The 12,244-nt window shown below is 46.4% G+C and overlaps 1 pseudogene; it reads right to left on the reverse strand.

Moving 5' to 3' along the window:
- Positions 1-464: 464 nt before the first annotated feature.
- Positions 465-3,651, reverse strand: LOC133463584 (uncharacterized; annotated as a pseudogene).
- Positions 3,652-12,244: the final 8,593 nt, after the last annotated feature.

Below are 12,244 nucleotides of genomic sequence, written 5' to 3' on the forward strand. Positions count from 1 at the left end.
CTCAACTTGCAGCAGGTGAGTACAGAACATGCAGCGGTTTATATCAGGCATAGCAATTGTAATGGGTTGTGGGCTCTAGCTCGGGCACAGAACAGCAGTTAGCACTGTCCATGCGATGAGCCGTGAGCACCATTCAACCTAGTTCAAAACCAACAACTAACTCTCGTCAAGTCTCGTTGTCCTTGCGCGTTCGTGTCCGGTTCACGAACCAATCAAAACCTGCATTCGTTAACAAGTAACCTCCCATGTAAGGGGATGGAGGAGGAACAAACTTCTCTATTGCGACTGCCTTACACTACCCCCCTCCAGGAGTACTGAGTCCCTTCAGTATACACTAACCATATCTAGGGACTAACTTCACTTAAGTCGAAAAACACTTTAACATACAGTAACTCTAGCTTAAAACGAAATTAATAAACAAATTTAGAGTTTAACTAAACAGTTTCCCTCCATCCATAGCCTAACTACATCCTGAATCTCTCTGGCTTATTAACAATGCGTCCACTGGAGGTTTTAACAGTCTTTTCTGGAATGACCTTGACTGCTCCTCTGTTGTCCTGTCGACCCCCCGGAGTGGTGGGTCGAGGTGTTTCCTCTGGGTCGCATGGCTCTCGAGAAACCCCTTCCTCAGTTGGAACTTGGTCCTCTTCTCCTGGTAATGGCAGCTCTGGCACCAATGTCACATCCTCTTCCAGCTGTAAGGCTGGGTCTTGGTAGCGTTGCATGACTTGGTTTCTTCTACGCTTAACCCAGGCAGGAACCACCTCTCCATCGAACGGTTTAAGCCGATCGTGATGCATAATCTTACTGCGTTTCAACCCCTGAATCTCATAGAGGACAGGACCTCGACATCCTGAGACAATCAGGGGTCCCTTCCACGGAGCTTGAAGCTTGGGGCTTAGTCCCTTCTTTTTGGTGTCATCCTTTACATACACCAAATCTCCCACAGCGTAAGAATGTTCCCGTGCCCGAACATCGTACATCTTCTTTTGTCGTTCTTGTGCTGTACGAAGATGCTCTCTTGCTGTGTTTTGTGCCTCTTCGAGTCCTTTACCCAGGCCGTAAAGGAAATCTGCTACCCCCATTCGGTTGGATTTCAGTTCTGCAGCCCCGGACTGGATATCTTGTGGTTGATGAATCTCTCTGCCAAACATGAGCCTATTGGGTGTGAACCCTGTGATTGCATGACGCGAACTGCGGTAGGCAGAGGTGAGTAGTGGCAGATGCTCGTCCCAGTTCTTTTGGTTTTGGTTCACGTAACACCTAATCATCTGTAGTAAGGTTCTATTGAACCGCTCCACCTGTCCATTAGATGCAGGGTGGTAAGGGGTGGTCCTGGTCTTGGTGATATGTAGGAGCTTGCATACACTTTGGAAAAGGGAACTCTCGAAATTGCGGCCCTGGTCAGTGTGCAACTCGAGCGGTGCTCCAAACCGAGCGATAAAGCTGTACACAAGCTTCTTCGCTGTTGTTTCGGCTCCTTGGTCTGGAACAGGAAATGCTTCAACCCATCTCGTGAACTGGTCGATTATGACGAGAATGTACTTGTTTCCTGAGCTGGATACAGGAAAGGGGCCAAGGATGTCCAAATGTAGACGGTCCAGAGGTGCTCCAGCTTGGTAATTTTGTAGCCTGGCTCTCTTTAAGGGTCCGGTAGCTTTGCAAGCATTGCAATGCTGGCATTTCTTTAGGAGGAGATGGACATCCTGTGCCATTCCATACCAGTGGTAGCTCTGGCGTAGGCGCTCCAGGGTTTTTGCTTCTCCAAGATGCCCAGAGTGAGGAGGGTTGTGGCAAGCTTGTAGGACTTCTCTTTGCATGGAAACTGGAACGAGTAACAGCAAGGTTGGGTGTTGCGCTCCCACTCGTTCCCATGAATAGTAAAGAACTCTTTGCCGCAGTATCACCTGAGACCAGCAGAGCCAGAACTTCCTCACCGCAGGACTCTCAAGCATCACCTGATCTTTAGAAGGGATGGTCCCCGCCTCTTTCCATGCATAAAGGATGGAGAGAACCGGATCAGCTTTTTGGAGATTGACCAGCTCCTCGGGGCTGACAGACTGCAACCAATTAACTACTGGAGTCCCTGGCTGGCGTGCATGGAACTGCCCCGCTTCCTTCGACTGAAGTGGATCATCACTGGCCTCGGTACCGGATTGGATGCATCTCACAGCCAGTGGCAAAACATCATCACCGTCTTCTTCGAACTTTGACCACTGCTCATGAAGTCTTTGGCAGCGCTTACATCCTCGACATGGCAGATCAGACAAGTTCTCTCCGGCTTGGTAACAGTCACATGGGTGTGACTGCTCGTTGCTTTGCCTGGACATGGCATCAGCATTCGAGTGTTGTCGGCCTGCTCGGTGCTCAATGTTGAAATCATATTGGCTCAACTCTTGGAGCCAGCGAGCTAACTGACCTTCGGGGGATTTGAACCGAAACAGCCAGGTGAGACTGCCATGATCTGTCCGCAACACGAACTTTCTGCCCAATAGGTAGTGACGAAATTGGCGGGTGTAGCGGACTACAACAAGTAATTCACGTCTAGTAACACAGTACCTCTGCTGGGTTGGCGTGAGTTGGTTACTAGCGTATGTTAGAACACGCTCTTCTCCCCACTGGACTTGGGACAGAACAGCTCCAATACTATGGTCAGAGGCATCAGTGTCAAGTATGTACTTGCCCTCAACATTGGGGTACCCCAAACTGGTGTAGTTGTGAGTTTTTCCTTGAGCTGTGTGAAAGCATTCTGGTGTTCATCTGTCCACAGGAATGTGGTCCCCTTCTTTAGTAGATTGTGGAGGGGGCTTGCCAGCTTGGCGAAGGACGGGACGAACTTGCGGTAGTAGTTACAGAGACCAAGGAAAGCTTGCAGATCCTTTAGGTTGGTGGGGGGCTCCCAGAGAAGCACATCCTTGACTAAGGCGGGGTTTGGACGAATCCCGTCACCACTCACAACATGGCCGAGGAAGAGGACTTCTTCTTGAAGTAAGTGACATTTAGATGGCTTGAGCTTCAACCCATAGCTGTGGAGACGCTGGAAGACCTGCGCCAGTCGATCTAGGCTTTCATCCACTCCTTTGCCAAGGACAATGACATCGTCCAGATAGATCAGCAATGTTTCCCACTGAAGCCCCCTGAGGACAAGCTCCATTGCCCTTTGGAATGTGCTTGGGGCATTGCAGAGCCCGAATGGCATGCGTGTGTACTCATAGAGGCCCCACTTGGTTATGAAGGCCGTCTTCTCGCGGTCTTTGTCATCCATCGCTATCTGCCAATAGCCCGACTGAAGGTCAAGAGTTGAGAACATAGTAGCCCCTCCCAGAACATCGAGACACTCTTCAATTTTGGGCAGAGGATATGCATCCTTGACTGTCAGATTGTTTAGGCAGCGGTAGTCTACACACCACCGCACTCCTCCATCCTTCTTTCGGATTAAGACGACTGGGGCGGCCCACTCCGAGGATGATGGTGTAATAACCCCTGCTTGAAGCATGGCTTGAAGATGTGTCTCCTCTTCACTTTGAAATCCAAGAGGCGTCCTTCTTACTGGCTGCCGCACAGGCTTAGCCGATCCTGTATGAATTTTGTGTGTGACGTCGGATAGGAAGCCTAGGTCGGAGTCGTTTTTGGCAAAGAGAGATTGGTAAGTTAACAGCAGCTGGATAAAACGTTGTCGCTGCTCCTCACTGAGTATCTCACTAGTAGAACCAACCAAGCCTTGCAGATGTTCCGGGAGAGCTGACATTTCTGCTACCGTTCCTGCTACCAGTGACGGTACCATCTTTGATTTGTTCTCCTCACTGGACACTGTATTTTGCTCAGGTGAAGATGATAGCTCCTCCGGGTACGCCTCAACCAAGAGACCCAGGCAGGCTCCTTTAGGCAGGGATGCTTTGCTGGTTGAGAAGTTGCATAATCTGATGGGCACCCGCTTCTCCATGGTGGTAGCAACACTTCCGGAGGCTACAGCTCCTGTAATGTTCAAGGGTTCTAGTACAGCTGGAACACCTGGCCTTGGGTCTTCCACCTCAACCCAGACCACACATTCAGATGTGGCTGGTATGGTGGTATTTTCTCCTAGGGTCACTCTGTCCGCATAATAGTCGGATTCATCCCCGGTTGTGACTTTGGAGGGCACAAGTTCACTTCCGATGAAAACTTTTCCACGGGTGTGGATGACAACATCATGCGACTTCATCAGATCTAATCCAAGGAGGACAGAGTCGCGTATGGGGGCTACATGAACATCCCGATTGATTATTTTGGATCCAATTTTAAAGGTGACACTTAGTCCCCGTTTTGCCTCCATGCCATCCCCCACCCCTGCATTTAGAAGGTAGGTCTTTGACAGGCCTGTTAGATCACTATCAGAGAAACTCTGATACAGTTCCTCGGAAATGACTGTGGTCTGAGCTCCAGTGTCCACCACTGCCTGTGTTTGAATGCCGTTGACCATCCCAGGAATCTGCAGACTCTCACCCTTGTTTTTGGTGCAACCAATCTGAAGTGGTTGGCGGTCTGGATTCCTTCCCCTTTCAGGCGGCGATCGTTGGTCTGAGTCTCTGCCACCATAGTGTGTTGGGCTCTGCGACCTGCTACAGTCCCTCTTGAAGTGTCCAGGTGTTCCGCATTTAAAACATGAACCAGTGGCTCCACGATTTGGACTTGGACTTTGAGAGCGCATTCGGCTCGGTTGCACCTGATTATGCTCCTTTTTCCTCTCTAGTGGCTGTGGGGATTGTGCTGTTGTTCTAGTTTGCTGGTGGGTTGAATACGTAGACTGGAACCGTTCCATCTGGAGCTGTAGGTTCCCTACTGAATTAACTAGGGCCTTGACTTGGTCAGTCAGTGCAGCAAACTGATCAGTAGTTACATACTGAGGGGTCTGCACCCTACGAGAAGTTGCAGTGAAGTCCTCGCAGGTTTCTCCATCATCAGCCCAAGAAATGCGTCTTGCTCTGTTCTTCATTTCAGTGTCACGTCCTACAGTAGCTTTGAAGTTGTGTTCATGCGCCTCAACACTCTTCTGAGCTTCTGCAAGGGAGCATGGATCTCGGTTCATAACTTCGTAGGCCACTCTTTGAATTTTTAGACCTTTAAGGAAGGCATCAGTTGCTAACTGATCTTGCAGTTGAAGATCCACTCCTGGATATGCAAATGTGACGAGGCGTCGCACTTCTTCTGCAAATTCAGCTGAGCTGACCTTGTCGAAGTTCTCCCAACTTCCTCCGAACTGTGGTAGGGGGTCCCTTTTTCCAAAACGCTGCGTGAGTTGCTCCACTAACAGAACATAATCCTCTCTTGTGCGCTCTGGCAGTGAGCAAACATACCGTATGGCAGCTCCCCTTAAGCATTCATGAAGCCTGTCCACTCTCTCAGCAGCGCTCCATCCATACTTCCTGGCCTGGCGTTCAAATGGCAACATAAAAGAGTCCCAGTCCTCGCCTCCATCAAATGTGGCCAGTTTAGGCCTGTGCACTTCCTGCAGGGCGTGCTGACTGTTGTGGCCTGAGCTGTTCGACCTCTGCTCATCATGGTAGGTCAACAGGCGTGGAGTTTCACGTTCAGGGTCTCGAGCTTCTCTCCGTCCCCTGTCTGTTTCAGGATTTCCTCCTCTCCTATTAGGACCAGAGTTGCGAGTCCCCTGGTGGATGACATCCAGCTCAGCAGCGAAGGGACCACTAATAGGACGTCTTGGTCTTACTGGCATCTCCGAAGAGACTGAAGGTATCGCATCAGGCTCAGGTGCATGTCTGTCTAAGGTGGGAGGTTGTAAAATTCCATCTTCATCCCTGCTGGAGGCAACAAGAACCGGTGGGGCCTGCGGCCCAGCAGGATTTCCTCCACTTATGTGCGTTAGGACAAAAGGAATGCCTTTTTGCCCCCCTAAACGTGCCCAAAAAGTCACCAAATTTTGCACGCAAGCCCGGCCTGGCGAAAAATGTGATATTTCATGGTTTGCATTAATGGGCGTGGTAAAATGGCTCAACAGCGCCCCCTTGAAAACTTTGTGCCTCAAGCCCCACGATACGGTTTGACGTATATGCACGAAAATCGGTACACACCTGTATCATGGCGCAACTTAAAGAAAAGTCTCTTGGCGTCATGCCCGAAACCGAACAGGATGTCTACCATTTTGAATTAGTCGTGTCATTTTGGCGCAATTTATGCCATTCCTTCCGCAGTTAATACGGCCCGAACCGTAACGTGTCCCCAAGTGTGTTGTACATCAAAATGTGCTTCTCCATCCTCCGACACCACGCATTACTTTTCTCTTTCAAAAGCGTTACCGTGGCGACGCTAGACGCCAAAAAGCTTCATCTGATTGGTTCAGACAGAAAAAACTTTGTGCCTCAAGCCCCACGATACGGTTTGACGTATATGCACGAAAATCGGTACACACCTGTATCATGTCGCAACTTAGAGAAAAGTCTCTTGGCGCCATGGCCGAAACCGAACAGGAAGTCGGCCATTTTGAACATTCTGAATTAATTGCGTAATTTTTTTTCTCTTTCAAAAGTGTTACCGTGGCGACGCTAGACGCCAAAAAGCGCGCCTCCCCTTCATAAGATTGGTCCATATTTGATAGTTCTCCAAAAGTCACCAAATTTTGCATGCAAGCCAGGCCTGGTGATAAATTTGATAATTCATGGTTTGCATTAATGGGCGTGGCCTAACGGCTCAACAGCGTCCCCTAGAATACTTTTCTCTGCCATAACTTTTGAATGGTTTGACATAAAGCGTCGTGAGTGGTGTCATGGGACTCGGTATTGAGTCCTTGACCATAATTGGTGAAAATTAGCCCCGCCCCTTCTTCTGATTGGTTGTCCCTATTTTCTGCTATAACATTTGAATGTTTTGACATAGAGAGTCGTGGGTGGTGTCATGGGACTCTGTAATGAGTCCATGAGCTTCTTTGGCCTTTATTAGCCCCGCCCCTTATTCTGATTGGTTGTCCCGATTTTCTGCTATAACTTTTGAATGGTTTGAGATAGAGAGTCGTGGGTGGTGTCATCAGATTCTGTATGGAGTCCTTGACCTTCATTGGCCTGAATTAGCCCCGCCCCTTCTTCTGATTGGTTGTCCCTTTTTTCTGCTATATCTTTTGAATGGTTTGACATAGGAAGTCGTGGGTGGTGTCATTTCTGATATGCTTATGGGGGGCGGTGGCCGTGAGTGCGAGGGCCCGTTCATCGCTGCTTGCAGCTTTAATTCATGTTATATCAGCCCAGAGAACAAGGCAGTCTTGCCACATTCAATATGGCGGCGTTGACGTATCGCAGCAGCGCTCGATGGGATGTCTACTGTAACATCATATGATCAACATGTCCAGTTGTAATGCTAATTTCAGCCGCTAGAGGGAAACAACGCGCTACATATCATATTTGATCCACTGCATTTCTACAGGACTGTCTCAGAAAATTAGAATATTGTGATAAAGTTCTTTATTTTCTGTAATGCAATTAAAAAAACAAAAATGTCATACATTCTGGATTCATTACAAATCAACTGAAATATTGCAAGCCTTTTATTATTTTAAGATTGCTGATTATGGTTTACAGTTTAAGATTAAGATTCCCAGAATATTCAAATTTTTTGAGATAGGATATTTTGAGTTTTCTTAAGCTGTAAGCCATGATCAGCAATATTAAAATAATAAAAGGCTTGCAATATTTCAGTTGATTTGTAATCCAGAATGTATGACATTTTTGCATTACAGAAAATAAAGGACTTTATCACAATATTTTAATTTTCTGAGACAGTCCTGCATATCTTCAGCTCTCCTGGTTTATTTTTTTTCATTATAACTTAACATATACTGACTTCACATCAACAAAAGCAAAACAAAGGTGATAAATATAGACCACAAAACAAACAATATCATAAACCTGGATGGAGAGGCAATGGAAGATACACGTATCTGGGAAGCATCGTAGGGAGGGATGGAGGCAGCGACAAAGACATACAAGCTAGAATAGGGAAAGCCAGAACAGCTTTTCTAATACTACGGCAAGTATGGAACTCCAAACTCATCTCCACTCAAGTCAAACTCTGCATCTTCAATTTCAACGTCAAGTCAGTGTTACTGTATGGTGCGGAAACATGGAGAACCACAAAAGCAACAACAAACAAACTGCAAACATTCATAAACAAATGCCTACGACACATCTTAGGAATTTACTGGCCTAACACCATCACAAACACAGAGCTCTGGCAAACCACACAACAAGAACAAATAGTAACCCAGATAAGACGTAGGAAATGGGGCTGGATCGGGCATACCTTGAGAAAACCAGCATCCAACACAACCAGGCAGGCCTTAACCTGGAACCCTCAGGGGAAAAGAAAACCGGGAAGACCCAAAAACAGCTGGAAAAGGTCTGTCGAGGCAGAACTCAAGGAGAAAGGAACATCTTGGAAGGAAGCAGAGAAGATCGCGCAACACCGAACCAGCTGGAAGAAGTTCATGAATGACCTATGCTCCCCAAAGAGCCAAAGGGTTTAAGTTCAAAAGTTAACATATACTGTATACACATTCAAACTTATTTATATAATTCATACTAAATAAATGTTTTTATACTTTGTCAAAGACTGAAAATCTGAATTATTGATTGAACAGTTCAATATTTTGTTCTCGTAGATGTTTCAATACAAAATTGATCTCATTTCAATATGTTTATCAAACAAAGGCAGTCAAAGACTTTCCTTCTTTCTCTAGATGGAAATGGATATAGTCTGTTTTAAAAAAATACACCCCACGATTTTAATAACATCTTACTCAACATTTAATAGAGATACACTTAACAAGGATACTTAGCGTCTTGGATGGGGAGGTCATTGTCAAATATGACACCCTGACCTCCCCCTCCCTGTTTTTATTGCATCACCCACGTGGGGGGGGGGGGGGGCGGCGGGCCTTGCTGGCGGTGGGCAAACAAAAAATGTCAAGTTTTTTAAAATTTTCCCCAGAAAATTCAGGACGTTTTTTTTTTTTTAATGCCTCAAAAAATAAATTAAGGTTCTCATAATCTGATGTCTTTTTTTATTTTTTTGGATCAACGGCAGCAGAAATATATGTGGAATCATTGACATTTCCCTTTCTCAAAGAAATACCAGCATAAGTCTAAATAGTGACCAGTTCACGGTGGACTGCAGGCGACACTGGAATAGGTGTGTTGTCTTTATAATATTCTGTTATTACAAGTCAGACAGACAAGCACACAAACCCAGTCTTATGGTAAGCTCAGGATCCTGGTTCAACCTACATGTTTTTGTGGGAGGAGGTCCGAGGGGGCGGGGGGGGTATGAGTGTTGGGAAAGATAATAAGATAATACCTAGTGAAATCCATCATGTTTTTCTGATATGCATTTGTAGTTATTTTATATGTATTAAGTAATAGCATAAATCAATACAAATAGACACCGAGTAATTCCATAAATGCATAAAAAAAAAATTAAAAAAAACATTTTCCCCTGAAGCCGAGGTGTGGCGGCTGCCCCTGATCTAAATGACAATAAAATGTCATGCAATACCATTCCACCACTGCTTTCATCTGTAATACTATAAGAGTGTGCTTTCTCAATCCTGTTCCTCATGGGCCCCTGTCCTGCATGACTTAGATGCTACCCTGCTTCAGCACACCGTGATAAAAGTACCTTTGTCATCAACAGAGTTGTGCAGACCTTGGTGACAAGCTAATGAGGACCTTTAATTAGAATCAGGTGTGTTGGTGCAGGGAAACATCTAAAACATGCAGGACAGGGGCCCACGAGGACCAGGATTGAGAAACACTTAAATGTTAAATGAATACTGCATTAAAACTTACACATTGACTGCAGCAACTTTCCCCCACGCCATTTCTCTCCTTGTGTTTCGTGTTTTTTTTCTGAAATATGCTCTCATACTCGCCATACACACATATTGACATTTCTAACTCCAGTGGCGTGAAGTATGTGGATCTTCAGATGCAAATTAATGTTTCCTCAAAGGGATTTTGTAAATTGAAATGTTTAAGTTTAAAAAGAAAAAAGAAAAAGTATGTCGCTCTTTTGTTGTCGCCGGTTGCCATGGTGAATCCTTGTTTCAGGGCTCTACTGATGATGGCTTTTTAACTCAAGCTTAACAAACTCAGAGTTGATTGAACTAACTCAAATCCGCTGTTCTGGAACCAAAAACTCCGACTTTCCTATCTCAGGTTAAGTCAACTCAGAGTTCAGGTTTAAACTCGGAATTTGTTGAACCTGCTTCCTGGAATACCCCTCAGCACACCATCAGTTCCCCTTTCTCAGTTGTTGCTAAATTGGTTCCTTTTGAATGATAAAGATTTTATTTTTACTGTTGAAAGTATTATGTGTGAGATTGTCTATGCATGTTTGTGCAAATTGAAGTATCCTCTTTTAATTTGGGCTTATTATCTTTTTTACTTCTTGTTTTGATAAAAAATATTTTATGACAGTTAGTTTTCAGATTATATAAATACAACCTCAGACAAACCATAGCACATCACTTTGTTGAGTGGGCTATCATTTAATCAACAAAAAAAGGTTGAAAAAGAGAAAAAAACTCCCATGTGGGCAAAACTAAGAACCATTACTTCCATGTAACTTAGAGTAGGTTTACCAGACCATAAAGAATAAGCTGCAGCCAGGTGCTAACCGTCAGCCCAGGATAATCTGATTGTAAACAGGTGTGCAGACCTCCAGAAAACACAACTGAAATGCTATGGTGTCCCAACCCCACCCCTGCTACCTGTCTGACCCCATCCACCCCTCCATACCTGTCTGACCCCATCCACCTCCATACCTGTCTGACCCCATCCCCCCCTCCATACCTGTCTGACCCCATCCACCTCCATACCTGTCTGACCCCATCCCCCCCTCCATACCTGTCTGACCCCATCCACCTCCATACCTGTCTGACCCCATCCCCCCCTCCATACCTGTCTGACCCCATCCACCCCTCCATACCTGTCTGACCCCATCCACCCCTCCATACCTGTCTGACCCCATCCACCCCTCCATACCTGTCTGACCCCATCCACCCCTCCATACCTGTCTGACCCCATCTACCCCTCCATACCTGTCTGACCCCATCCACCCCTCCATACCTGTCTGACCCCATCCACCCCTCCATACCTGTCTGACCCCATCCACGTCTCCATACCTGTCTGACCCCATCCATCCCACCATACCTGTCTGACCCCATCCACCTCCATACCTGTCTGACCCCATCCACCCCTCCATACCTGTCTGACCCCATCCACCCCTCCATACCTGTCTGACCCCATCCACCCCTCCATACCTGTCTGACCCCATCTACCCCTCCATACATGTCTGACCCCATCCACCCCTCCATACCTGTCTGACCCCATCCACCCCTCCATACCTGTCTGACCCCATCCACCCCTCCATACCTGTCTGACCCCATCCACGTCTCCATACCTGTCTGACCCCATCCATCCCACCATACCTGTCTGACCCCATCCACCCTTCCATACCAGCCCCCGAATCTCGCACTCAGAAGGCACGCCGATTTTTTCCAGTGGCCAGCCGTGGTACTGCAACCAAAAATCCCATGGGGCCCAGAAAGCTTTTTTCCCATAGACCGCAATAGTAAAAGAGAAGCCTCTAAAACTGTTCACAGGAACCTCCAGCTGTAATCACAGGCAATTACTAATCTTTGTATTCTATATTTTTAAGTCATGGACTTTATATCCGTCAAAAATGTTTTATAACGGCCAGAAAAGTCAAAGAAAAGTCTCTTTCTGGGCGTGACGTCACGGCTGACGTCACAGCCGTGTCCGTGCATTCCACGGATGTATTATATTAATATGTATTATGTAATTATATTATATTAATACATTAATAATATATGTAATACTATACATGTAATAACATACATTAATTAATATATTATATTAATACATATTATATTAATATTCGCGTCATTGCCCCGGGGCATGATGGGAGACCCCAGAGCATCATGGGAGGTGACTCAACTGCGCATGCTCTATGGGCCCCTTAACGCGGAAGTAAACCCGGAAGTCAGGAACTTTTTCAGCGTATGCGCTGAGTGAGCAAATTGCATTGAAATGAATGGGCGGCCATTTTCGATGTACCATCCAGTTCTATTAATACATCCATGCTCCATACCTGTCTGACCCCATCCACCCCTCCATACCTGTCTGACCCCATCCACCCCTCCATACCTGTCTGACCCCATCCACCCCTCCATACCTGT

Source organism: Cololabis saira, chromosome 17 (assembly GCF_033807715.1).
Source record: "Cololabis saira isolate AMF1-May2022 chromosome 17, fColSai1.1, whole genome shotgun sequence".
In the NCBI taxonomy this organism is placed as follows: Eukaryota; Metazoa; Chordata; class Actinopteri; order Beloniformes; family Belonidae; genus Cololabis; species Cololabis saira.